The following is a 25,301-nucleotide window of genomic DNA, read 5'->3' as shown; positions in this document are numbered from 1 at the left end:
CGTAGTTAGCTACTGCCTGTAGTAGAATGGTGACACTGTTGCATTATATAAATTGACTGGCTTCATGCAAACAAGTCCTCCAAAGCCCAGATGCCTCTGTTGACAGTGAGCCAGCACGCATTATACCAGGACCACAAAAGGGTGTTAAAGAGAAAGCCAACTAGATTAACTCTTGTATTCATTTTTTTTGACTCATTCTTTATTTCTCCTGACTGGTGGGCAATCCCAGGCATTTTTTTTGTCTTGTTTGCTACAGATGGCAGTGTTGGTTGGTTCACCACTGTGATTCAGACTCAAGATTCAAGACATCAAGTACTGGATGGCTTGGTATAAAATTTTGTACACAAATTCATGATCCCCAGAGGTTGAAGACTGCTGACTTTACCGTTCCTTTGGCTTTTCTTGTATAGCCACATGTATGGCAAACTTTTTATTTAGTGAAGTCAATATTTATGGATTTTTCATGTGTGGAGTTTTCAGATGGCAAATCCTAATGGCTTGAGTGATCTCCTGACTTTTCCTCTTGCAACACCAGCAGGATGACATTTGTGATTCCAAGCTACAGTAAATGCTTCAGCAACTGTTTGATGTAATATTATCCAATTTGGTGCAGACCTTTTTTGTGCTTACTTTCATCTAGCATTATCATCAAGTCACATTTTCAAGGTGTCCAATACATTGGTTTAGCAAATACTCTGGTTTTCTTTACAACATGAGAAGTTATAGTTGTTAGAATGCACTGATAAACACTCAAATTCAGACCAGTAACTCTGTATTCAAGCATCCAAGTTAATTTAGTATAATCTGCATTTGCAATTTCAGTTTCTTTTTTGGAATATTTATTTCCTTCGTGAAGTGCTACAAGATTCTCTACTTTGCTTTGAAACCTCTGATGGCAGCTACAGAGTGTACTCTTTGCTCGGTTGATTGCGTGCATTGATTCACATTAATGACCCACTTGAATCTGTGGTGAACTGCATTAGTGAGTGTGTGTATTCAAAATGGGGAAGTGAAAAAGAGGAAATGAATCAAGCTTATGAAGTCACCACAACATGTCTAATGCTTTGTTCCAAAATCTTGCTTGACTCATGGCTCTGACCATAAGCTTGGTTGGATCTGAACATTATTTTCCCTGCATATCTCCAAGTAAGAAACCAAACAAATGACAAATGTGTAATTTTCTCCACGTGTTGATTTTATGCGTCGATGAAAATAGAAACAATAATCTTAGTGTCAGCACCTCATCACTTGAGTCATCCAGCAGCAATAATCATAAGCACACATTTTTTTATATATTGAAACACTCTCTGATAATGTCACAAACATTTGTTAACTAAGAGTTATAAATATTTCAAATCATCAAGTGCTGTTGAGAGTTAAATACAGTAAAGGCCTGTACTGCCAAAAAATACAGAAATGTTTATACAGTGGATTCTGCAATCATATAGAAATGAGATTTTAAATGTGGAGATAGCAGCAATGACACTAACTATTGATAGACTTCATTTATTTCTGTTTTCTTTGGTGCTTTTGCCACATACACATCAACTCTGGAGCTCTTGAAGCTATGGCTAAACAGTGAAACTCTTATGACAAGACATGAGACAAATTTATTTGGTTAGCATACACCCAGCTGTAATGTGAGGAAGCATCAGTATCGGTCACATCTGATCTTTTTTACTTCTGTACCATATGACGCAGGCCACCTTTGATTAGCACTGTATACTACAGCCAGTGCCACTTCCTACAGTAACCTTGACAGATGAGGTCAAACTACTCATCTGTCCTCTGCTGCCATGTTGCTCTCCGATTATTTTAAGGCTCATGGCTTGGAACGCATAGCGTCACAGCTCGGCTCTAAGACAGCGACAAAAAATGGGAGACACACACACACACACACACACACAAGGAACATAACAGAAAATAATTTATTCTTTCAAACAAAAAGAACTAATGATACAAATGAAGTAAGTAGGAAACATCTTTATAGTCATGTAGGGGTGGATGAGTGAGAATGTTCTGCAAGGGTGTTGTGTTGTAAAACATAACATGAGGGGTAAACAAAACACCACAAGTTGAGGTACTGGGGAAGAGAAAGCCCATTACTGGCAGCTGCTTTGGATATAAGTAGGCATGGAGGACACTGGGTCTGTCCACTGACATGATTATAGGCTGGAATCCCACCCCTGTAAACAGAGAACACAGTAGGAACCAGAAGGGGCTGTCAGAATCAACCAAAGCTCAAATCAGGAGGGTATGGGCACTCTGGATAGTAGCTGTAAGACATAGAATACATTGTTCAATATTGCAGTATAAAAATCCAGAAACAGTTAATGTGAAATATTCATCCATCCACCCATTTTCCTCCACTTATCTGGAACCGGGTCACGGGGGCAGCAGTCTAAGCAAAGATGCCCAGACATCCCTCTCTCCAGACACTTCCTCCAGCTCCTCCGGGGGAATGCGCGTGTTCATGTGAAATAGATGCCCTTTAAATAAAGCAGTTTAGCTCCACTGGCCATCAGCTGAAAACACACAGTCTGTTTGAACACCTATAATTTTTTTAGTCAATGGCCACTTTGAAGGGAACTACTGGCTAATTCTATGTAGGCTTGTCATATGAGTGTTACACATAGCCATTTAATCTATTCTTTATATAAAAGTATTGATGACATCAGCTTTAAACATTTTAGTACATTGTCTTGTGCCCAGATAACTCTCTGGCTCGGTTTGCTTTTCTCCCACCAGAGGTTTTGTTTTTCCCACTAATAAAAGGCTTTTTGGTTCGGCAATGCTTTGATCAGAGCCATTACACAAGCATCATCTTTCCATTAAAGAGAAAAATGAAAGGAAAAACATGCACACCTCCCCTAAGAGTGCTAATATGTGCAAATAATCGCCAGGTCAAAGAACCCACTTCAGCTCTTTGCCTGAACAGACAGATACACATTCACTACAGTCTCACATACTTTGGACCTTGGAGTCCAGCATTTTAGCTTCAGTCCATGAAGGCATTAATCACTGTGCAAATCCAGATTCATTGTAGTGACATCAACAGAACATTAATAGGCCTGGGAGGGCCCAGTGATGCATTTAAAATTCTGCTAACCTGCTCGTGCCTTTCATAGCTCTGTGACACATCATCAAGGACATGCTGCACAGATGTGGCTGTGTAACTACATTAGCTTTGTTTCACTAGAAGGATGCAGTAAAATTAAAGTTCCTGAGGAACTCAGCTACTGTATAAACACAAATAAGGCAGGCGCTGAGATTGGGGATTAATGGAGTATTATGCTGTACATGCACAGGCAAGCAAACAGGTGTCTAACAAACCAAAGAAGTAATTATTATAGTATTTTTTTTATTTCCTGTTTTAATTTCCTCTTTCTGTCAGTCTCTCTGATTTTCCATGATCAGCGACTCACTCCTGTCATTCCTTCAGGCCCTGACTTTCCATTAGTCTCTTAGCAACCAGGGCTTGATCTCATGGGATACAGTCAGGAAAGTCCTCATCTCATTTTCTGATGTAAAGTTAGAAAACAGGAACCAGGGACTGGCAACATGATCCCTACTCTGTACTGGCTTGACGAGTGGCTTGAATGTAATTTACATCACCTGACTGTGATATATGAGTTTAAAAAACAAGCTGATAAATGGCCTCGGAGATCATCATAAGGGAGATGGCGTATGGTCAAATTTTTGCAAAATTGGAATTTAATGTATGAATGTTTATAATGACAAATGGACAAACTAAAATGCCTTGAATACATATTATATGGCCAGTTTCTATTTTATTTGTAACAGGATATGAAGACATTCTTTGCAGGATACCACATGTCTAAGAAAAGTAATGTCTGGTAAGTGAAACAGACTTCAAATAACATATCTTTTTCTAATAATCTCATTACCTCCCTTAAATACTTAAGAACACATATCAAAGCTTTTCGGCGGGTGCAGTTTTGGTGCCAACCCACTCAAAATAGGAATGTTTTTAGTAGTTCTAATTAAATTTTAGTTACACAACCTATCTAGCTGCAGTTAAGCTTTTAGATATTTGTTCTTACCCTCAAAATGTCAACGGTCACCAATAATATTATAACTGGCAAGTCCTCTCCTCCTTCCTCTCAGCATACAAAGGATGATCAAACACATGTTGCTGAACTGTCTGAGACTAAAAATAGCTAACAAAATTATAACAGGGGTTCTACCAGGAATGTCACCTCACCCTTTACTCCTCTCACAATAGCCTTATATGTAACAGTCAGCCCACAGTTATTCCCAAAATATATAAACCAGTACATTTCCTCTTTTCTGTGGTTACTCAAAAAAATCCCTTTATTTGTATTTCCCATATCATCAGATACATGTCTATTCATACTAAATTATGTCATCATCTCACCTACCTGTACACATGTACAGTTTCCCAAATATTAAATTATTTGAGCAAGTTTGGGAGCTTGTGCCAAATTAAGTTGTTAAAAAAAGAAAAAAACTTGTGTAACTCATCTTTTTTTTTTTGGTACAAGCACAGTTACTCCAAAAATAGGACTGGAGTATTGCTGTTTCAAGCATACGGTTTCATTTAAAGCCATCATTAGAAGCAGGTGGAAGAGTCAGGAAGCAACAGTTAATACATACCAGTTGAAATTCTGAGCAATCAGCAAGCACACCTGGTGTTCATTAGCTGTTTCCTGACTCTTATATGTTTTAAATATCAGTGTCAGTGGAATTTTTTTCTGGTTGAACTGACATTATAACAGGAAATGTCTGAGCGTGCCACTTAAATCAGCTCCCACTTACACAGAAATGGTGAGTGGTGTTTGTCTACAGAGTTCATCCAATATAGCATTAAATTCACCAACAAAAAGATATATAAAATAAATAAATCAACACAGAGAATGTGAGAAAGCATAATTTATTTTCAAATATCAGCAGACACACACACAAACACACAGATGCAATGTTTCAGTAATTATATCAAACACATGCTCATAACACTCAATTCAGTGATGACGCATGCTTTACATCACAGCTGGGACTAACAGGCTTAAGCAGCTCTTAAAATCTGGTTTTCAGAGTGAAAGACAAAAACACTGGGAGAAGCATATACACATTAGTATGTTACTTTTTGCCCCTAGTGGAAATGCTTTAAGAAAGCATGACCAAACACAGTGATTATGAGAATGATGCCATTCCTGTCTTTCTGGTCTGAGGGGAAATGAGGCATAGGGAAAACATACAGTATAGGCTGACAGGTTTTTTTTTTTTATTCGTTTTGGGTATAGTGGATAACTCAGCATGTCCACCCCCAGAAAAGGAGGGTCCTGAGGTAAAATTAAAGTACAAGTTTTCCCGTAAAAGGTGAAATTCTGGTGCTTTTTTTGGGTTGCCATTTCAATTTTTGTCTTGTCACATTACGTTGTCTTCTGTATTTTCCAGGCCTGAAATACGCAGTTAAGATTTTTTGTGGCCAACAGCAAAAGGTTATCTATTACCTTCAAAAGAGGGACAGAACTCTACTCTGCTTGCTTGAAAAGGCCACTACTGTACATTGTCATGTCTGATAAGTGTTTATTTTAGTATCTGATGGTTTTAGTCATTTGAACTCTTTTGGGCTGTATTTACACATGTTCCCTTTGAAATACTGTGGTTTTCAATAAAAATAAATTTAGACAGCACCTGTACAAACACACATAATATCTTAGGCCCTGTTTGTTGAAGTTTGTGGTATAATAGTTCATTTTCTCTTTCTCTATCATGTGTTATAGTAGGATCTGATGTCTGTTTGTATTCATTTGCAATGTGCCTTATTTACACAGAGAAAAAGAGAAATGGGAAAGGCTTTGGGTTCTAGCTTTGTTCAAAACCTGTCACCCAGTTAATTGTTTGAGCTACTGTACAGCCTACCTTAGAGACACAGTGGGGAGACAGAAATGCCACTTTTCATTTATTGAGCAATAACAAATATGTGGAGAAAGTTGTCAACTTCCCATACTCACTTTGTAATGTCCCATAATCAGCAGTAGCAGTGGCTAATGTAACCACAGCACAGTGCAGGCTAATAGATGGATATATTCATTTCCACAGTCTCAGATCAGTTCTGTTAGCAAACCTTCATACGATATGTGAACTAACCAGTTTATGAACAAACAATTTGTGGATAAATCCATTCAATATAGGTGTGTGTACTTGCACATATAGGTACTGATGAAAGTAGGGCAGCTCTATGAATACCAAGTATGGCAGTGTTTTGTAACATCTCTGTGTAGGGCACGGAGTCCCTTTGCAATCTCAGTCACAGACTCTCCATTCACAAGAGACAGACAGGGAGGGAGAGGAATTGAGGAGGGGGCGGGAGTTGTGATAAGTCTAAAGTGGAAACAGGAAATTAAAAAAAGATGTGAGAGATGCTGAAGAGGACAGAGGACGTTGTAAAGATAATACTCAGAAAAGAGAACAATAGATAGAACAAGCTCCAAATAGTTGGGTCAGATGATGAAAGAATCAAACAAACCTGAAGGCAGATTTTAAAGACAAGTAAAACTGTTCAGATTTGTCTCTCACAGGCCAGAGCTGTAACTGTCAAATGTCCTCCATGTATTTAGAAATGAAAATTATTTAAGTAATTCTTTTAAGTCTCCCTCTCACACTTATCTTTAGTTGCTTGTCATGAGGCATTCAGGACAAAGGAGATTAAACCAAGCTGAACAAGAGGAGTGCAGAGTGAGTGCAGAATACACAGAAGGTGCTGAAAAAACTTCTCAGAGACCAGATGAAACCTCTTGGATGAGAGGCAAAACGTCTTCTACCTGAAACTGCGTCCAGTTTTTTTCAGCATACTACGACCTGGATGATTGAGAATTTGCATAGATAGATAGATAGATAGATAGATAGATAGATAGATAGATAGATAGATAAGTCATTAACAAAGCTTATGGAGTTTAAATATTTTGCATTTATCATTTTTTATAGTAAAATAAAGCTTTCAAAGGTGAGAGTGGGAAAGAACTAAGACATGCATGCGTTTGTGAAAGAACCAAAAACATCTCGAAGTGGCAGAATTCAAAGCCCTAAGGGTCCTTGAGATGCCCTGTCTCTATTATAACAGCCCACTAATGAGGTTCCATTTATAGACTGCTCATTTATATGATGTCAATGCTCAGGTCAAGCCAACCTACAGACACACGCACACACACACACACAAATCTGAAAGGAACACATTCCTAATGGATACATGTAATTTATGAATAGCTTGAAAGGTTTTGCTTTCCTGATGCATTTATCTAGTAATTTGTGTTTAGGGGGTTCCTCTTGTCCCAGATATTTACTGTTACAGTTTCATAGCTGCCTTTTGTTTAATTAGAAAATAAAACCGAGGTTGTACTTGACAATGAGGGCCTTTAGTGTGATCTTAATATAGCACTGACCAACCATAATGAGGCTGCCACCCTGGAGATGATCTGATTGAGGCTGGGGGCATCGCTTGCTTCTGATGATAGATCAGGATGCAGTTTTGGCTACTTATTACTTTATATCAGTTGTTTTATTCATCTCTCTTCTCACAATCATGATTGTGTAAACACTTTGACCTTGACCTTGATTGAACTTTTGGATTCTTTGAAATACTTTATATTCTCATATTTTATAGAGGATATACTGCATGTCCCACTGGGTTTACAGTGGTGGACAAAACACATTATTACTTGAATTATTCAATTTTCACATATAAAAATTCAAACAGATGGTCATTTATTGTACAGTGGTATTTGTCCTCAACTTGATAAGAAGCCATCTGTGATTTTTGCAAAACTTTGTCACCAACTGAAATTTCTGGCAAGTATCTTCCTCCCTCTGCAGATGGAAAAATCTTTTTGTTTTCCTTCATACTTGGGTGCTTTGTAATCTGTCTCTTTAACTTGGCTGGCTTCCTAGTTTTATTCTGTTATGACAGATGGTTGTTGTCATTGTATTTAATAACACTAAAGTCAATTAGTCTGTCAGTGTATGTTCTTTATTTAGCTGGTGATGAGTTCAGCAATGGGGAGAAGGGAAGCCAGCAAGGATAAAGCTGTGGGGAGTATAATGTCTATCACTGTACGTGATAACATTGTACAAGATATTCCTGACTGTAGTTTTATGGTTGACTATGATTTGTCTCAGTCTTATCATCACATCAGTGTAAACCTGTCCATGCTCAGAAAACTTACAAGAAAGTCTTTCAACGTTACATCACTAGCTCTAGTAGATATCAAATGTATTTGTTTATAGTGGTTCGTTTTCCATTTTTATTTTTTACCTGTCATTTCTGGACGACAGCGGGATGTCCAAAGAACGACTCTGACACAGGCTGGAGACAAAAGGGAATAAAAAGACAGATAAAGCATGGAACAGGATGATCTGTGCTTCATGTTGGTAATTTTGAACTCACAGCGAGCTGCAGAGAGTGAGTACTGGAACCACTTTTGTGATAGATTACTATCATGTGAAGCAAAAAAAAAAATGACTACATGGTGGAGAAAAGACACTGTTTGTTCAGAACAAGACAAACATCTCTGTGTGTTTGGCTCAATGTGAAGAATAAAATTTTTATATAGATGGCTGTAAATAAGAGAAATAGATCTTTTAGATTCAATCAATGTTTGACAAGTACTCCTCAATAATGCTCCACAGGCAAAGACCAAATATGCCCTTGTTTCCTTGTTTATCAAATGGTAGAAAGAAAGAAATTAAACAACCTATCATGGCCAAGTAACAAAATGATCTTTGGCATAACACAAACCCAAATTGCATATAAACAATGCAATGCAACTCATCTGAACTTCATCAAACTTTCCTGCTTTTCATGGTATCATATTCCTCACTATTATAAAGCAATTTGCTAAGATTGATGATCATCCATCTGTTTTCTCACTTGAATTTATAAAGAACATAAATCACAGTCAACAAGGGACATGAAAGACAACAATGTGTATTTAAAGTAATGGATAAAACTGTTCACCAGTGGTTTCAAATAACACTCCTCGGGAAATAAGAACCAATTATCCCCCAGAGCAGCCACAAGGGGAAAAACATTGCAAATAATTTCCAAAAGAAAATCTATGAAAACAAGACAACAAAATGCTGAGTGCTATTTGGTGCTAAAGACCCTGTTGTTTGAGGTCTGTGGGCTTCTCCACAATGGAAGTGTGATAAAGGCTATCCTGTATGAAGTTAAACAGCTGGAGACATAAATGGACTGAGCATCTTAGTGCTAATGTAGATATGTATACTGTACATTACACTCATTCTCTTATATTTTCAGTTCCTTCATAATGATTTTAAGTTGTGTCCTTGACTGTACAGTTACCAAACATAGAAACAACGTCCGAGTAAAGTGGATAACTATGACTAGCTTTGGAAAGGGCACTGCTGTAATCATCTGCATTTTGTCACTGTGGGCAGCAGAGGTTTACTGCAGAATCATAGCAGGTTTTATTCTTAGCTTCTCCCTCAGTCTTTCTTGACTTCTTGTCCATATGAAAGCATAGGAGGATTAGTCAGCTCAAACTGCCCTATCATAACTGTAAGTGTAAATATGGTGCAATTATGGGCTTTTTTTTGCTGTGTGCTCCTGTCATGGCTTGCAATTATAAAAGGAACAAAACAGCTAAGCATCTGTCATTACCTGCAGGTTGAGGTTGAAAAGAAAATTGTCATTTGTCTTAAAATAGGCAAAGTGCTACTTGTGCTATTGGGGAATCTGTTTTTGTTAGAGTAAAACAGGATAAAAGTTGCACTTCCACTAATAGTCTTTTTAAACACAGCTGTACTTAGATGTGTGGGTAAAGTAAATGAGAAGGGTATAATCTGCCTGTGGATGAAACTATGTTAAAAAGTCACAAATGGAAGTTGAAAGTACACACCATACATGTAGAAGTGTATAATGCTTTAGTGTTTTTATATGTAAGTGATCTCTCTCTTTTAAACTATAACTTGTTTTTTAAATCAGTCACCTTAGAAAAAAAATTCTGTTTTTAGCTTGGGCTCAGCATTTGATTGGAACAGGTTGCCTGATCCGTAATAACACACTGTGTGAACACAAGAGGCCTTTGATTGCCCTTTGACAAAAACCTGCAATTACTATTGGCAGCATAACAAACAACATCAGGATTCTTGCCTGCTTTTATCTGTCTGTCAGCAAACAACTATTGTTTTCTTATACCAGCAATACAGGTAAATAATGAACTATTGCCCTGTCTGGTCACACGGAGGTACATGGTATTTTAACTGACAACAGAGATTGGTCATAGATTGTATCATTGTGTTTACTGATCATGCACACACATTGCTCTGTTGTTCACTTTATTGAGCACATACTGTATATTTACTGATTGCCTTCAGTATTATTTATTTTATTTAGACATTAACCTGAACAATGCCCAAATACTTACATACGTATGTATGTCTATATGATTGTCCATCCATACATCCATCCATCCATCCATTCATATCATTATCTATATCATATATCCTGTAGAGGGTGGGGGGTGGGGGGCTGGAGCTAATCCCAGCTGACAGTGGACGGGGTACATTCTAGACAAGTCACCAGTCTGTCGCAGGACTGACACATACAGTCAACCAGTCACACTCACATTCACACCTAGTGTCACCAGATAATCTGCATGTCTATGGACTGTGGGAAGAAGCCAGAGCACCGAGTGAAAACCCACACAGACATGGGGAGAACACGAAATCTCCACAAAGTTAAGTTTTTGGATGTGGAGCAATGACAATTTATAGCATACAAAAGTAAATGTAAAATACTTTAAATATAGTAAACCTGAGACACCCACAGTGACTTATTTTGTACAAAAATTCCTGCACCACTTGTTCTTTAATTCTGGATATTTTTGTAGTTCTTTCTCTGGCACAAAAGTTCATTTTAATGTAGGTTGTTGTTGTCTTTATGCATTTTATTTTTGTAAAATTTCTGAAGACTGTAGTAAGCTCAATGTAGTGAATACTGTCTAATTTATATAGAGCTCTTGAGGGTGCAGCAAAGGTCTGGTTGCTCTCAAGCTCCAGTAGGTCACTGAGAAAAAATAGTGTCCTTGCTGTCAGCGCCTCTCACCTGTTGGATCATCTGCCAGTGGAAAGAACAGTTCTCAAAAAGTAGGCTGAGACGAGGTCAGGCCAACCTTGAGCTGTGAAAGATACCACAGGAAAGACAGAGTGTATTGTGAGATATTAAAGGACACATTAATTGTTAGATTTTATCCCCAATTTCTGAGCTGCTAAATGTTTCAGTTGCAGGGGAAAACTCCTTCTTCAGTATTAGTCACCTCCCTCTTCCCAAAATAGCCAGTCTTCCACTTTCGTCTCTAGCTGGCAATTAGACCTCAAAACTATGTACCTTTGTTGTCATCACTCTGGAATAAGTAGAAAAGCTCTTCTAACAACACTGAGTGATTTATGACAACTGAGTTTTGCCAGAAACTCTTGGACACAAATAGTTAGCTATCTTCACAATTCTTGTCTATAAACAAAGAATCCTTGAAGTTATCATGAAGACTTTAGTTTTTACTCACATATCAGTAGCACCACCAAAATAACCTTCAAAAATTGAAGACGTAAAAACAAATCCCAGTCAGACCTGAAAACACTTGTCCATGCCGCTCTCACCAGCAGAAAATATAACTGCAATACCCTCTTGATCTTATTTTTCTATGAAAGCCATTTATTCTCTTTAGCTAATTTAAAACTTGTATTTTGACTAGGACCAACAAATTTGATCATATCACTGTAATTACATTACAGAATTGACTTTCCTTGACTTTAATTTTGTTCCTGTGCCATTAAGCACTTAATGGTCTGGCCTGCATAACAAGCTGTAATATTGTGATACTATTTGCATAATATTTCTTCCATGCTTTTGTTTATTTAACAGCACCATCTAAAAATCACTTCAGTGCTTTGCAATAGATGCTAAACTTTCCTGCATGGAGAAATGCCTGAATGAGCATGAACTCATGAACTTTCCTTGAATGTTATGTCACAGAAAACACACCATCCCGAATACGTAAAGGAGCACAGAGGCAGTATTAACGTGGTGGACTGAGATGGATGAGCAAAACCATTAACAGCAGAGGGAGATAGAGCTAAAAGGGAGCTGGCATTACATATAATGTACTGATGTGGTGAACTCACTGGCCTCTGCAGAGAAGCAATGGGAGTGACTATTCATTGGTATGCTGGTGCTCTCTGCTGGACAGAGAAAATAAATGCAGTGTGAGAAAGACAGGGTTGGATAGGGCAAATCAACTGCATTTCTTAACTGTATATTATTACTCGGTCCCTAAATTGTAAGTATAATGATTCACTGGTGAAACTATGAGTGATGTCATTACTTTCCAAAACAAGGAAAGGGCTGTGAATATGAGAAGACTGTGACACTGTTATCATATTTTAGAAAATGATCTTTAATATAAAATGATCAAATATCTTTCTGAAACCTTATTAAAATAAATCACCAATGAGGAAAGGAAAATATAGTAGATATAACAGATACAGTGCCTCTAAAATGGACTCCTTGCACCTTTTTTTCTGCCTTGTTTCAAAACAATATATTATCAAACCAGGAAATGTAATTAGGTTTTTGACACCAGCAAATAAATAAACAACAACAACGACAATAATAATAATCTTCTCTCAAGTTGCAGTTCTGTTGTAAATCACAGCAAGTTTTTCTCCAAGATCTTCTGTATTTTCTTGCACTGTTTGACCCTGTGCTCTCCCAAGCCCTCTAGAGCCAGCTACAGAGAAGCTTCAGCATGATGGTTCTGCTTCATATATTCACCAAGACTCATGACAGGGGTACTGTTTTTTGTTTGTTTGTTTTTTTTTTGTTTTTTTTTTTTTGCTGATGTGAAGAGAGGCTTGTTTTTTTGTATGGCTGTGAGTCCCAGGAAACATATTACTGATCTCATTGGATTATTCATTTAAGTGACTCTTGACTGCCCTCTGAAAAGCACTCAAAAGTTATTTTCTCTTTTCCCCATTGCTGTAAATAAGTGAGTGGTGAAGAACCAGGATAGCTGCAGCTCCTTCTGAGTTTCTGTAGGCCATCTGGGGGCCTCCCTCAAGACCCTTCTCATAGGCACTGCCAGTTTTTTTTTTTATGAAGGCACGTGTAGCTATATCATAATATCTGATCTGAACTCTCAGGGACATTTGGCACCTTGGAAATTGTCTTGCATCTTTCCCCTGATTTGTACTTGTGAATAACCTTGACAGTGGATTTTATCACAGTAAAAGTGGGAAAATAAGTATGCAACAAATTATTGAATGTTTGTGATTTAAATTGTTTTGTACAGTTTTTTTCTTCACTTTTCTTAAAAACAGTTCTGGGGGAGTGAATGCACTGCAAATAAATCATACAAAAGAAACCCTGGGTGTATAGTGAGAGTTAATATTATACTGAATGAATGTACAGCTTTATGTAGCCTATCTCTCTCTTTGTTGGCAGTTTTTCAGTCATTTTACATTAAAATCCATTAATACAACAAACTATCCAATTCACCAACAAATTAAAAATATGACGCTGTTTTGTTGAACATGGCAAAAAACTTTTTTGTTTGTTTTTTAGGAAACAAAAACTAGGCTATCTCTAACGGGGAAAAAAGATTAATTCTCACATTGGGGTTTTGAAATCAAAATTTGTTGGCCAACCAAAACCTTTCTCGTGACAAGCAACCTGCATGTGGAGACTGCTGCAGTAAACAGCAATAACATCAGTAGATTTAGTGAATTACTGGCCACTCTTTTTACAAAAATAATTTGTAGTAAATGTTATAATTCTGATTTATTTACACACACACACACCGAACTATTATTCTTACAATAGGTCATGGTGGCTGCAACTCTCTTTTTTAATCTAATCTTTTCTAATAACCCTCAGTGCAATACCTGTAAATATACATTGTACAGATTATACAGATCCGTACAGGTCTCTATTTTTAAGTACTCTATTTTTATTCCTATTTATCTCATTTCCGAGTGAGCATTCCTTTGTCTGTCTGCATTGTTTACTGCCTGTTTATACTGCTTATTTTGCATTGTTTGTTGCTTGTTAATACTGCTTATTTTGTTATATTACACAGCCATATGCTGGTTTACTGCTTACTTGCCCCTTGCATGGGGATATGCATATACACATTGAGAGCCGATGTACCAGAGTCAAATTCCTCGTGTGTCCGACACACCTGGCCAATAAAGCAGATTCTGATTCCGGTTCTAATCTAAACTTCAAGAAACACAAGCAAAACTGCATATACCTAGAAGGCTATGGTGATTTGACATAGCCAATGACCCAATCAGAGACTCTTGTCGGAATAGGGAAATAAAACCATAATACCTCAATAGCACACATTGTAGAGCTGAAGCCCTACATAATGTTCTCAGTTCACATGAGAATTTTCCCCTCTGCGTAATTTCGTCTCATTTTTCCCTGTGTAACTTCATAGTCGGCCAACCACTTTTTTCTGTCTTCTTCCAGACTTTTTTTCCTTTTTCTTTTTTTTTCATGTAGGCTAATATACAGGCCGGCGCTGCAATTTCGGAATCTGCCCTTGTATATGGCGGACGAAAATTTCCACAGGAGGAACCGCAACACAAACCCCCCCTGTGCAAGGCAGAAGCGGAGAGCTTGCAAGGAGTCTCGGGCAAATTCAATTCATTACGCCATTACTCTTTTAGTAAGATGTAACGTAGCGTGTCACGGAGGAAAAACACGCTGTGGTGAAAATTGTTAACATTTGGAATTTCTCATAACTAATTCACAGTTTTTTGAGGAAGCAGTTGTGCATCCACCTCTGGTCGGGGAGGGAAGATTTCTGGAGCGGGAGCCTTTTTCGCATGAGCTGCATCGTTTTTGGAGGTATGTCAAACTGCAGTGTTTTTCTTTTTTCTGATTTAGAAATCCTAAATTTGAGAAATTTCAATAGCGGATGTTAAGTTCTTGTCCCCTCTACTTAGTAAACGAAACCTGTCGATGTTTTCGCACTATTGCCTGCCACTAAACCAGGTGCAGGCTTTTTAAGACAGCCGAAATAGATCTAATCTGTTGATGTTTTTTGGCCGAATTTTCGTAATGAAGTTTCCGTGTAACTGCTGACTGGTCGTATGTGCGCTGAGTTTGCTCACATAAAAACGCGTCAAAACACTGTGTATGTTCCGATAGAAGCAGGGAGCCAGGCGAGAGAGGCAACATGAAGGACGATGAGGGGAGGAACAATCTGAAACACAAAAACCTCCTGCAGCCATGTTTTGTGAATTTTCCTGCAAATTTGAGCAGAGCTCCGGAGTTGCTCCTGTGAAACTCACACAACACTAACGTTACTTTTGGCTGCATTTGACGGCTTGGTGTTCATTTTAGACTGACAAGAAGACCCACCGAGGTGTCGTCATGTCAAAATACATCTAGACTTTTATTTTTAGGAAGATAGAGGAATTCAATTCTGGTGTCATTGGCGCCACCTGTAGGCAGTCATTTTTAGAAATTAAAAAATTGCAATGAGACTAGTTTTGAGACTTGTTTTATCAAACTGAATAATAGTTGGATTGAATTGAGGAATGCTGCAATGCTTTTGAAATGAATAGGCGTTTTCCGTGAATCTCTACTTCAGATTAAAATTAAAAGCACCATGTGACCTTCATGCTAATTAATGCAAAAAAAAAAAGCCCTTTTAAAAAAATACATTCACAGCATTGTGCAACTTAATTCATTTTTGTTTTATTTATAATGAATTTTAAATGTGTAAGCATTTCTTTAAAAACTGGTTGTCATTTGAGAAATGTGCCTGTACTCTGAGAGAAAAAAATAATAGTCCAGTCCATCCTGTATCTCTTCAGCCAAACATCCACGCAACTGTACTTTTGCTCCTTTTGTATGAATCTGTATTTATATGCAGTGCTGGGAAAACGGCTAGAATTTACCGCTCTGCAATTATGGAACAATCTGGACTTTTATTTCTAAAGATGGGAAATGTGTAAGTGGAAAATAACTATCCAAAGTGAAATGAACAGCACTGGAAGAAGAAAGACCATGTCAGCATAATTTGAGGGCAGGAAAAACAATCACTACCAGTGCCTCTACTGTTTATATTAATCTTGCAGACACCAAACAGTTTCCCATCTTGCATAGCTTGCTTTTATTTTAATGTAAGGGAAACTGTGGAGGCCATTTTGCTGTGGGTAATTTTAATGCTGACCTTCAAATCAGTATAAATTCAAAAAGCTGGTGGAACTTGTATGGCATATGCAAAATCAGGGTGTAAATCTTGACCTTTGTTTCTTTAGTATAATGAAAATGCAGCAGTTTCAGTTCAAGTACAGGACTGAACAGAGGCAACCAGTGTCATGAGCTGTGAGTGATGGGAATGTTTATATGCAGAATACATGAAGCACCAAGTAATAAGTTATACAAGTCTCTGGAATAATGCTGCAGTGTTACGAAAGGTAAGAGGAATGCTGGTCTCTCAGTACTTTAATGAACAAAATCTTTGCATCACTGAGGATATTTGGAGCAAATACTTTCAATGGAGAGGTGAAAGTTGTCCCTTCGGGGACTGATAAACACAAGCTGGCAAGGGATCATATCACAGTCTGTGGGTTTGACTGTCTGAAATATAGTTGCTTCTCTAATTGTAATCAGCCTTAGTATGGAGGTTTTGCTTTCCATTTCAAAAGGTAAGGTTTGTTACACAAACTGTCTGATGTTTTGCCAGCTCATTTTTCTTAATGTTCAATAACAGAATTGTGCTTGGATGTATTTGATGAAACATGCATCCATTTTAAATGTAGTGAACATCTTATGTTCTGTTACTTTCTTAGTGGCATGTTGAAAATGTCTGAAAATGGCTTATCTTAAATTAGTCTCTAGGGAAAGGCTTTTCAGGGTTTGGGCTTCTGCATAAAAAGGAAAATCTGCACATTCTGCACATATTTTTTCAGCTTTTTCCTTTGTAAAAATGAACCTTATTGGTTTCATGAATAATGCATTAGGGCATTCAATTGCTGCAGCAATGAAAATTAGGCCTGTTTACGTGCAGTGGTTATGTACACAGAAGCTTCTTTTTTTGCTTGACCATTTTCTGAAGGTAGAGCAGAGCCTGAGTAGCTTGTCTGAAAATACAAATTTTCAGCAAAGCAAATCTCATTTCTTTGAGGCAAAAGGGGAGGGGTGAAACTCCCGCGGGTTTAATGAATCCATAAATCACAATAGAGCCAGGTTTGCTGCGCCTGCGTCAGTGTAATTTTGATTTTCATCAAAAATTTAATCTGCCAGCCTACAAGGGTTTAGCAACAGACCGGATGCCGCCCTGAATTTCTAATTTTAGGGGCCTGATTTTCAGGATTTATTTTTGTATAATTCAGGTCCGCTTTTCAATATCTCTTGTTATTAAATTTTAATTCGTGGCATTAACATATAGATTGAAAAGGTTTTTATGGGGGTTTTGAGTGTATGCTGATGGAATTTTACTAGACGACACAGTTTCTTTTTCCAGAGCATCTTGTGTATGTGTATGTGGGGTAGGGGGGTGGGGGGGTTATCCATTTTTCTGCATTATTGCTTTTTGAAATCATTGGTCATACAGCATCTTGGAAGACATTTATTACAGAGGACAGAAAAATGTGCATTTGATTAAAGAAACGGGGAAAGCAAAGCGTTTAGTGTGAAACAGGTTTTGGGCAACTCATGCTCCTAGTCACTGACTCTGCCTAGGATAACACAAACATGCAGTGAGAGCAGTGATTTAAGTGACCCCTTCCATCCCCCATTTTAGCTGATTCCTATTTTTAATCCCTCCAGAGTGGAAACATTTTCATGAACCTTAAACAAATTGGTATTTTATATTTGGAACCTCTTCCAGTCAACTGAATATACAGAGCACAGTGATTTTTGGCAAAGTAAGATACAGTTGAAAATAAGAACATCTCTCTAAACTAGAAGCACACCATTTTTTTTGTTTGCTTTAACCAAACATGGTGATTGATTTACTTTATTGTGCAGAGGCAGATACAGTACTGCTCAAATATAGGCCAATTATTTTAAGTACTTTGACTAAGTCCTGAATTCTGAACAGCTCAATGTCCTAGAGAGGTTTCTTTGTATTTCTAACTTCCTTATTCTGTAACTAGATACATTTTGTGCAGAGATGTAATAAACTGTTGTTAATGTGCATGCTTTGACATATTAAACACAGCTGGATTCAATCAGAAAGAGAAAACTGTAGTTTAACAGATTGTCATAAATCACAATGCCACCCACTGCTTACTTTAATGCCATTTACACTGATTCTATATATAGTTCCTTGATATGCAAAAATCAGCTGATAAAATTCAACTTCCTGGTCATGTGGTAGTGTTTGTCTCCTGTATTGGTTGTGTTTTATTTGGTATAGGCTATATTTTATTTGCAAGGAACAACAAGTAAATGTGATTCTGTTTAGACTTTTGTTCTGCCATGGTGCTGAAGGTTACAGTATATCAGAAGCCTCAGACTGTTTATAAAGCAGAAGGCCAGATGGCTAATTTGGCATTTTGACTGTAATTAGAGGAAAACCGGCACGTCCGGCATTTCATATTTTCAAGGTATGCATTCATACTGTTGCACAGGAAATATTGCAAGGGTGATTAAGAGAGATTGATCTAATTCAAATGTGTCCTTGCCATTATTTCACAGATGGAAAAGAATTGTCACATTGATTTCACTGCTGAAAGTTCCAGGTCTTGGAGGCAGCTTATGGATCTCTCTAACCCCACAGAGATTAAAGATGGCAGGAGTCCACTGACTCCTGTCAGCTGGGGGAACACTGGGGGCTTTTGTTAACATGTTATGAGAAAGTGGTGCTAACAGAGGACTTCCTATTGGGTTTGTAAACAAAATCATTGTTTTGGAAGATAAGGAAGGCAGTTGTGTAATAAAAAGTGGTGGAAGAAGTGCTCAGAAGTATCCCTTAAGACTTTACTGTTAATTTGGTGGAGTAACAGATACTTTTACAATTCAGCTTGAAACTCAAAGAGGTAAAAGAAGTAGATTGTAATAGAAGAATAGAATTGTACTAGAAGTATAAAGTAACATAAAATGGATATACTCGCAGCAGGGAGGAAAAACTCCCTTTAACGGAATAAATTGTGGAGGGTTTCTGGCCCCAGGAAAACATTTGACTATGGCCGCTGGTGTCTCTGGTTTCATTTTTCTGATTATAGAGTTGCCAATTACCAGAGTTGTTTTCTGAGGAGGGAAATCGATTCAAAACGTGAACAGGCAGGTGATGCACTGTGGGCATTTGTTTCAAGCTACGACTCTTGCGAACTGTCACTCAACCACCTGGAAGAGTTCCCGGCTGCTCAGGTAGTACTGGGGGTCCGCTAGCTTGGACTGAGCCACGTCTAGGAGGCCCCGCTCCGGCTACATGGGCCAGTTTAACTGGGCCGCACTTCCACTGTGCGGAGCTGCACGTCTAATTCAGTGAGCCTCGCCTCCAATGCTTCTAGCATCTGACATTTATTACAAGTACCATTATCGCTAAAGGAGGCAGAGGAATAACTGAACCTGTGACACTCAAGCAAGAGAAGGAAGGAGAGGAAGAGGGGAAGCAGTTGCTCTCAACTAAGCTACTAGCTTAGCTAGCTTCTAAGCTAGCTGACCTAAAGTAGCAAGTTAAATTTCGAAAATGGCAAGAACTTCTGTAACACCGGTGCTTAAGTAGTGCAGGCGTTTGTCGTGACTCAAAAAAATTTGCTGATGTTCAGATAAACCTAGAAATTAGTGAGCTTAATCCGTAAACAATCTGGTAGTAAGTATAACACGGTTCAGACACAGCAAACAGGAAGTGAATACAATTAACACAAGAACAGGAAACAGCAATCCTCCAAAATTAGCTTTGAGTCACTGGCTGCGTCCGAAACCGCATACTGTGCCAGTACGTACTGAAAGAGATGAAGTACCTACTTACTGACCGTTAAAACAGTAGGTACTGTATAGTATGAAGCCTGGTAGTATGAATGAGATTCGGACGTACTACATCCGCCATGTTGATACATCACGTGACATACGTTTTCATAGCAGCGTCTTCTTCGTTGGATAACTCCTCTCCCGGGGCATCATGGGATAGTGAAGTGTCCATCGTATGCACACTGCAAAATTCAACCGGAAGCAGTAGGTCATCCGGGTACTTTTCGCCTACTGTTTTTGGAATATTACGAATCCGGACATACTACTCGCCTCGCCTACTGCTTTCGCCTACTATACAGTATGGTAGTAGGCGGTTTCGGACGCAGCCACTGTATTTGTGCTCTTCATTTTTGTTTGGAATTCAAGATAACAGAAGACCTTCACTCTGTCGTTCATAACAGAGCGATGATGAGACATTGCTTTTTATATGTGTGAAGGATTTGTGTTATGATAGAAAATTTTCATTCTTGCGCTAAGTTGTGCAAGAACAACGGAAAACACTGGAGTTGACGACTCAGGACGTGCTGCCCTTGGGCTACAGTATGAGAAGAGGAAAACAAAATGTACCGTATTGTTAGATTTAGACAAACGCATTTCACATGGAATTTTCAGCAATATGATTGTTTAAAATGGCTTGTTAAAAACACCTTCACACTCAGTTCACATACTGCACTTAAGCTCAGTCTGGACACTCTGGGTCTAGTTACAATGAAAAAGAGGTCTCATGAAATATACATTTATTGTAAACATTCATGTCAAAAGAAAACCTGCCTGCAAAGAGAAGCTTACTCAAGGCCAAACTTAGACTGCTGCTATACTTGAAACAGTTTTGCTCATTTTGGTTAAGTTTCTCTGCCATAATGTATCTGAAATTACTATATGTCATCTCTTTCTCTGTGGGTCATAAAATGTTAAAATGGAATCCCTTTCACTCACAGGTGCTGTTTATTTTTGTAGATAACACTTTTGTTTTCACAGTGGCTTTAATCATAAATGGCGCTGCAAGCCTGCAGTGAGGCTCCTTTGAATTCATTGTATCTTTCCTGAAAGTTACATGTGCTGACATACACTAATGCACTTTTGTGGCTCATATACCATTGGTGACTATTCCCACTGTGCCAAGCCTTGTAAGAAACCTTTTTGAAGAGAGATGTTTAGATACTGTAGAAACAACTGGAACAAAATGAAGTATTTTCTTGCCTTAACTCAACAATTGATCTAAAATATGAAAATGCCCCAGGTGGTAATGTTTGAGATGAGTCCCAGAACAGGGCACTTACAAGGGAATGCATGCCATTTCAAGAATGAACTTGTTATATATGACAGTTCAGTCCTAAAGCTAGAAAATGTAGAGCTGCCTGTTTAATTTATTGTGGCACCGAGGTGTAAAATTTGGCACAGCTCTATACACACTGACTTAGCTGACATGATTTTTTTTTGTGTGTGTGTGTACAAATTTTTGCATCCAAATGAGGTTAAAAAACTGGGTTACCACAGTAATGCTAAAATGTAGTTTTTAATTTTAGTTTAACAGCTGCATTCACACAAATGTCACCATTTCAAGGTGACTGAATTGACATTTCACAAACTAGTTTGGTGCACAGGAGTAACGCATGAACTCAAGTAACACATCAACTTAGGCTGGAGGTGTGGTACTTCTGCTGCCCTGGTTTTCAGACTCGGTGTTAAATGCTGAATAAATAAGACGTTATAAAAAGATAAACATATGGGATTGGTTGTTGGACAGTCACGTAACCAACTGCCCTGTTTGTGTTGGCTGGGAAAAAAACATGAAAGGTGGCATTATTGAGGGGGGGAAACTAACTTGAAAATCTGGCATTAAATAAAACTGATCAGTAATAAAGAATCGGAAGGAAGTAGGCCTAAAATTTCATAATGATTTGACATATTTGGAGGAGTTTTAATATTGATATAGTTGTTTTATATTGTCCGTGCAGATCCTCAGTCATCCAGGTCATAGTAAGATGAAAAAACACTGGAGTTGGCTCTCCTGTGCTGGGTCATGCGTTTGTGGAGCGGCTGCTTAGTTTCACCAATGTACAAGTCGTTACACTCCTGACTACACTTAATTGCATACACCACATCACTCTGTTTGTGTCTGGGTGTTTTGTCCTTCGAGTGGACCAGTCTTTGCTGCAGGGTGTTCCCTGGTTTACAGTTAACCAGGATATTGTGGTTGTGAAAGATCCTTTTTAACTTCTCTGATAAACCAGCCACATAAGGGATGACAGTGTTATCCCCTCTTGTTTCTGGTTTCTCCCTGTTGGTGTTGGGCCTCTTCCTTGCTTTGGTGCAGGCCCACATAGGGTATTCACAAGCCTTAAGGGAGTTCTGGATGTGTAGTTTCTCCTTCTTTGCCCCTTCTGCAGTTGCGGGCACAGTGATTTAGAGTTCTGATGACTCCCAGTTTGTGTTGAAGTGGATGGTGTGAGTCAAAAAGCAGGTACTGGTCCGTGTGTGCAGGTTTCTGATATACTTCTACCTTCAGGCTACTGTCCCCTCCCAAGTAGACTGCACAATCCAAAAAGGCCAGACAGTCACCTCTGGCATCCTCACGAGTGTACTTGATGTTGATATCCACAGAGTTGATATGCTTGGTGAAAGCCGGGAGGTAGAGGCTTTTCACCACACCATCCACTTCAATTGTCCTAATGTCCTGCAAAGAGGGCATCCTGGGCCTTGTAGAGATGTTGCACAAATTGGTGTTTGGCCAACAGATTACATGTTCTGCCTTTTTTTAAAATCGCAGCAAGCACCATCCATGGCAGCAAGAGGGGTAAATGATCAAATTTATAAAAAAGTGTGTAATTTTTTTTTTCATAATATTTTTTTAGTTCATGAAGGTCATCTATATAAAAAAATTTAGAGCTGTATGTTCATTTTAGGCTTTTCAAAATACACATTTTACCCATTGTCCTTTGTAGGGGACACTGGGACTTTTCATGTTCAGCCATTTTCCTTCAGAAACAGCAGAGTAATGGAGAAAGAGAGTTTTGATGAAAATCACTGAGGGAGAGTTGGACATTTGTGAACTGGGTGAAGTGCAGCATATTTCTTTCTCTCAAACACTAAGAACTGCTTCCTATTGTACCATTTATAGTGCACAGGCAAGCTCAGGTCATTATGCTGTGTCTGATCCCCACCGTTTCCTTCACCCAGTAACCTTAAGGTTTTGAATGAAATTACATTAAGGCTTTTTTTCTTTGCTGAAGATGTGTAATTGAATTTGGAGGGTGGGGAGCATTGTAATGTGACTAATTTTATCTACACATTACAGTTTGTTTTCATGTAACTTTATAAATGGTTATCTGTTTTGGGAAAATACCATAACACCAGTGCACACTTTTCCTTTCCATGTTTCCAAGTGGAGAAAGTAAAGTGGATGAAACAATGTAACATTTTAGTCAAAAATCTAATGTAAAGCTCCTACACTGATTGTTCACAACTTTTTTGGGGAAAAAAAAAAAAAAAAAAATAAAAATGGCCAAAAATTGAAACCTTATCTTTACCAAATTGATGCCTGATGATGATCTTCTTGTGACAAAGCAAGACCCGATGTCCAATATGAGGAGCATGTTATTACAGAAGAATAAATAATAGTTTAAAAACATTTTTATGACATCTTTCTTACATTCCAAAGACTTAAGTTATATCAGAATATTAAAACTTTTTTTTTCTGTGTTTCAGTTGGGCTACTTTATGTAAATGGAAATACTCAGGCATTACAGATATTGTTGTTGGTGTATATGTCAGTGTTATTATAAATTAAAGGAGCATCACATGCTTGAAATAACCATTTCTGATGATTTTGAAAAGGTGTCAATAAATCTGTCCAGTCCATTTTTGGAAATCTGTGTGGAATGAATCATACATTACTTTTGATTAAAGTAGTTTGAACCCAGTGCATATGTTGATATCACTGAGCATCTGTCTGGTTCATTTATTTGGTGGTTATGTACCTTCTTCAGCAGCTGTATTTATTTTCTCCAGTGGCAGTAAAAAGCTTAACAAGGTCCTATTGCTAAGCTGTGAATAGTGTGGGTAAAATAACACAGGTATTCACACTTGCTGTTCACCTTAAGCCAATTGTGAAACCATACACTGTGACAAGACAAATGGAAAGGGAAATTGAAAAACCTGAAATGGAAATACCTTGAGGAACTGTATTAAAAAACAAACAAACAAATGCTTAAGAAATGCCACTGGAAATAATGGTGGTGAAAAATTGAAAAAGCCCTTTTAACTGAAAATAGAAAATGACCATGGAAATAGTAAATTAACATATTTGATATTCTTGTCCAAAAACTTGGTTCATGACAAGAAAAAAAAAAAGAAAATATGCTGTTAATTTGTATGGCATGAAGAATTAACTACAGAAAAAATCTGAAAAGTCATGTTCAACCTTGCTTCATGTAAACATATAAGGTGTGAGTAAATCAACAAAATATACAACTTGTTCAACCTTGCACAAAAGCCTATTAAGTATTGCACACATACGATTTCACTAATGATACTTTAAGGTATGGTGTTTAAACTGAAAACCGGACATGTTTTTGTCACAGCATTATCCAGTTTATGGGCCTGTTGCTGGGGCTTGTTGGTCAGGTGTTGTATCCAAAGAAAGGTGTGTTTTGGATTACGAAAAGGCTTGTCGCTGTATTAGTGTGCTATTATTAGAAGGCAAGTTTTCCCTCTTTGCATAAAATCGGTCATCCCGACATTACTCTTTCTTTTTTGCTTTGTTGCATTTTGAGCACCCTCTCTTGACAAGGCCTTTTATAGTCTTGTGCTGAAGTGGCATGTTGTGTAATTTTGGATATTTTTGAAATTAGAGCATTTGAGTGCCACAGAGCAGAGGTCACTAATGTACAGTTAGGCTAAGCCACTCTGTTCTTCATGGTTAATGGTTGTGGTGACTTCAATATAGATTTGTTGAATCCTAACAAGCACACAGGAACTGAGGAGTTTATTAACACAATATATAGATGCAGTTTATACCCAAAAATTACAAAACCAAGTAGAGTAACAACCCAGCATGCAACACTAATAGATAATATATTTACCAATGTTATTGACAGCAAAATGACAAGTGGATTACTTATAAATGATATTAGTGATCATCTACCAGTATTTGTGGTTTATGAGGGCCAGTATAGAAAAGAGAGGCCAAAAACAAATCTTTTCTATAGGAGGGTGACGAATGAACATGCTGTAAGGAGGCTAAAAGAGGATTTTATGGGGCAAAACTGGGAATCAGTTTACAGAGAGGAAGACTTAGATAAAG

At 37.9% G+C, this 25,301-nt stretch overlaps 1 protein-coding gene and 1 long non-coding RNA gene across 5 annotated transcripts in view; one reads left to right on the top strand and one right to left on the bottom strand.

The window, feature by feature from the left end:
* Positions 1-4,938: 4,938 nt before the first annotated feature.
* On the bottom strand, positions 4,939-20,037 carry LOC109960632 (uncharacterized). 2 transcript variants are annotated; one of them, XR_002275033.1, is made up of 4 exons: positions 20,002-20,037; positions 11,111-11,183; positions 8,297-8,347; positions 4,939-6,369 (listed from the first exon to the last, which is right to left on the bottom strand). It is a non-coding gene; the product is annotated as an uncharacterized LOC109960632 (long non-coding RNA). The 2 variants fall into 2 exon arrangements; XR_002275032.1 differs by lacking the exon at positions 20,002-20,037 and adding an exon at positions 12,187-12,320.
* The window catches only part of znf618 (zinc finger protein 618), a 35,455-nt gene continuing 24,591 nt past the window's right edge, over positions 14,438-25,301 (top strand). For 2 of the 3 annotated variants that reach the window (XM_020600872.1, XM_020600871.1), the window contains exon 1: positions 14,439-14,914. The gene's annotated coding sequence lies outside the window, so the exon portion shown is untranslated. Of the gene's footprint in view, positions 14,915-25,301 lie in introns of all 3 variants that reach the window. The other variant, XM_020600873.1, reaches the window with a different exon arrangement.

The sequence above is a fragment of the Monopterus albus genome, unplaced genomic scaffold (genome assembly GCF_001952655.1).
Source record: "Monopterus albus unplaced genomic scaffold, M_albus_1.0 scaffold49.1, whole genome shotgun sequence".
Lineage (NCBI taxonomy): Eukaryota > Metazoa > Chordata > Actinopteri > Synbranchiformes > Synbranchidae > Monopterus > Monopterus albus.
Note: the sequence above shows the minus strand (reverse complement) of the source record. Positions and strands in the feature narration are given on the sequence as shown.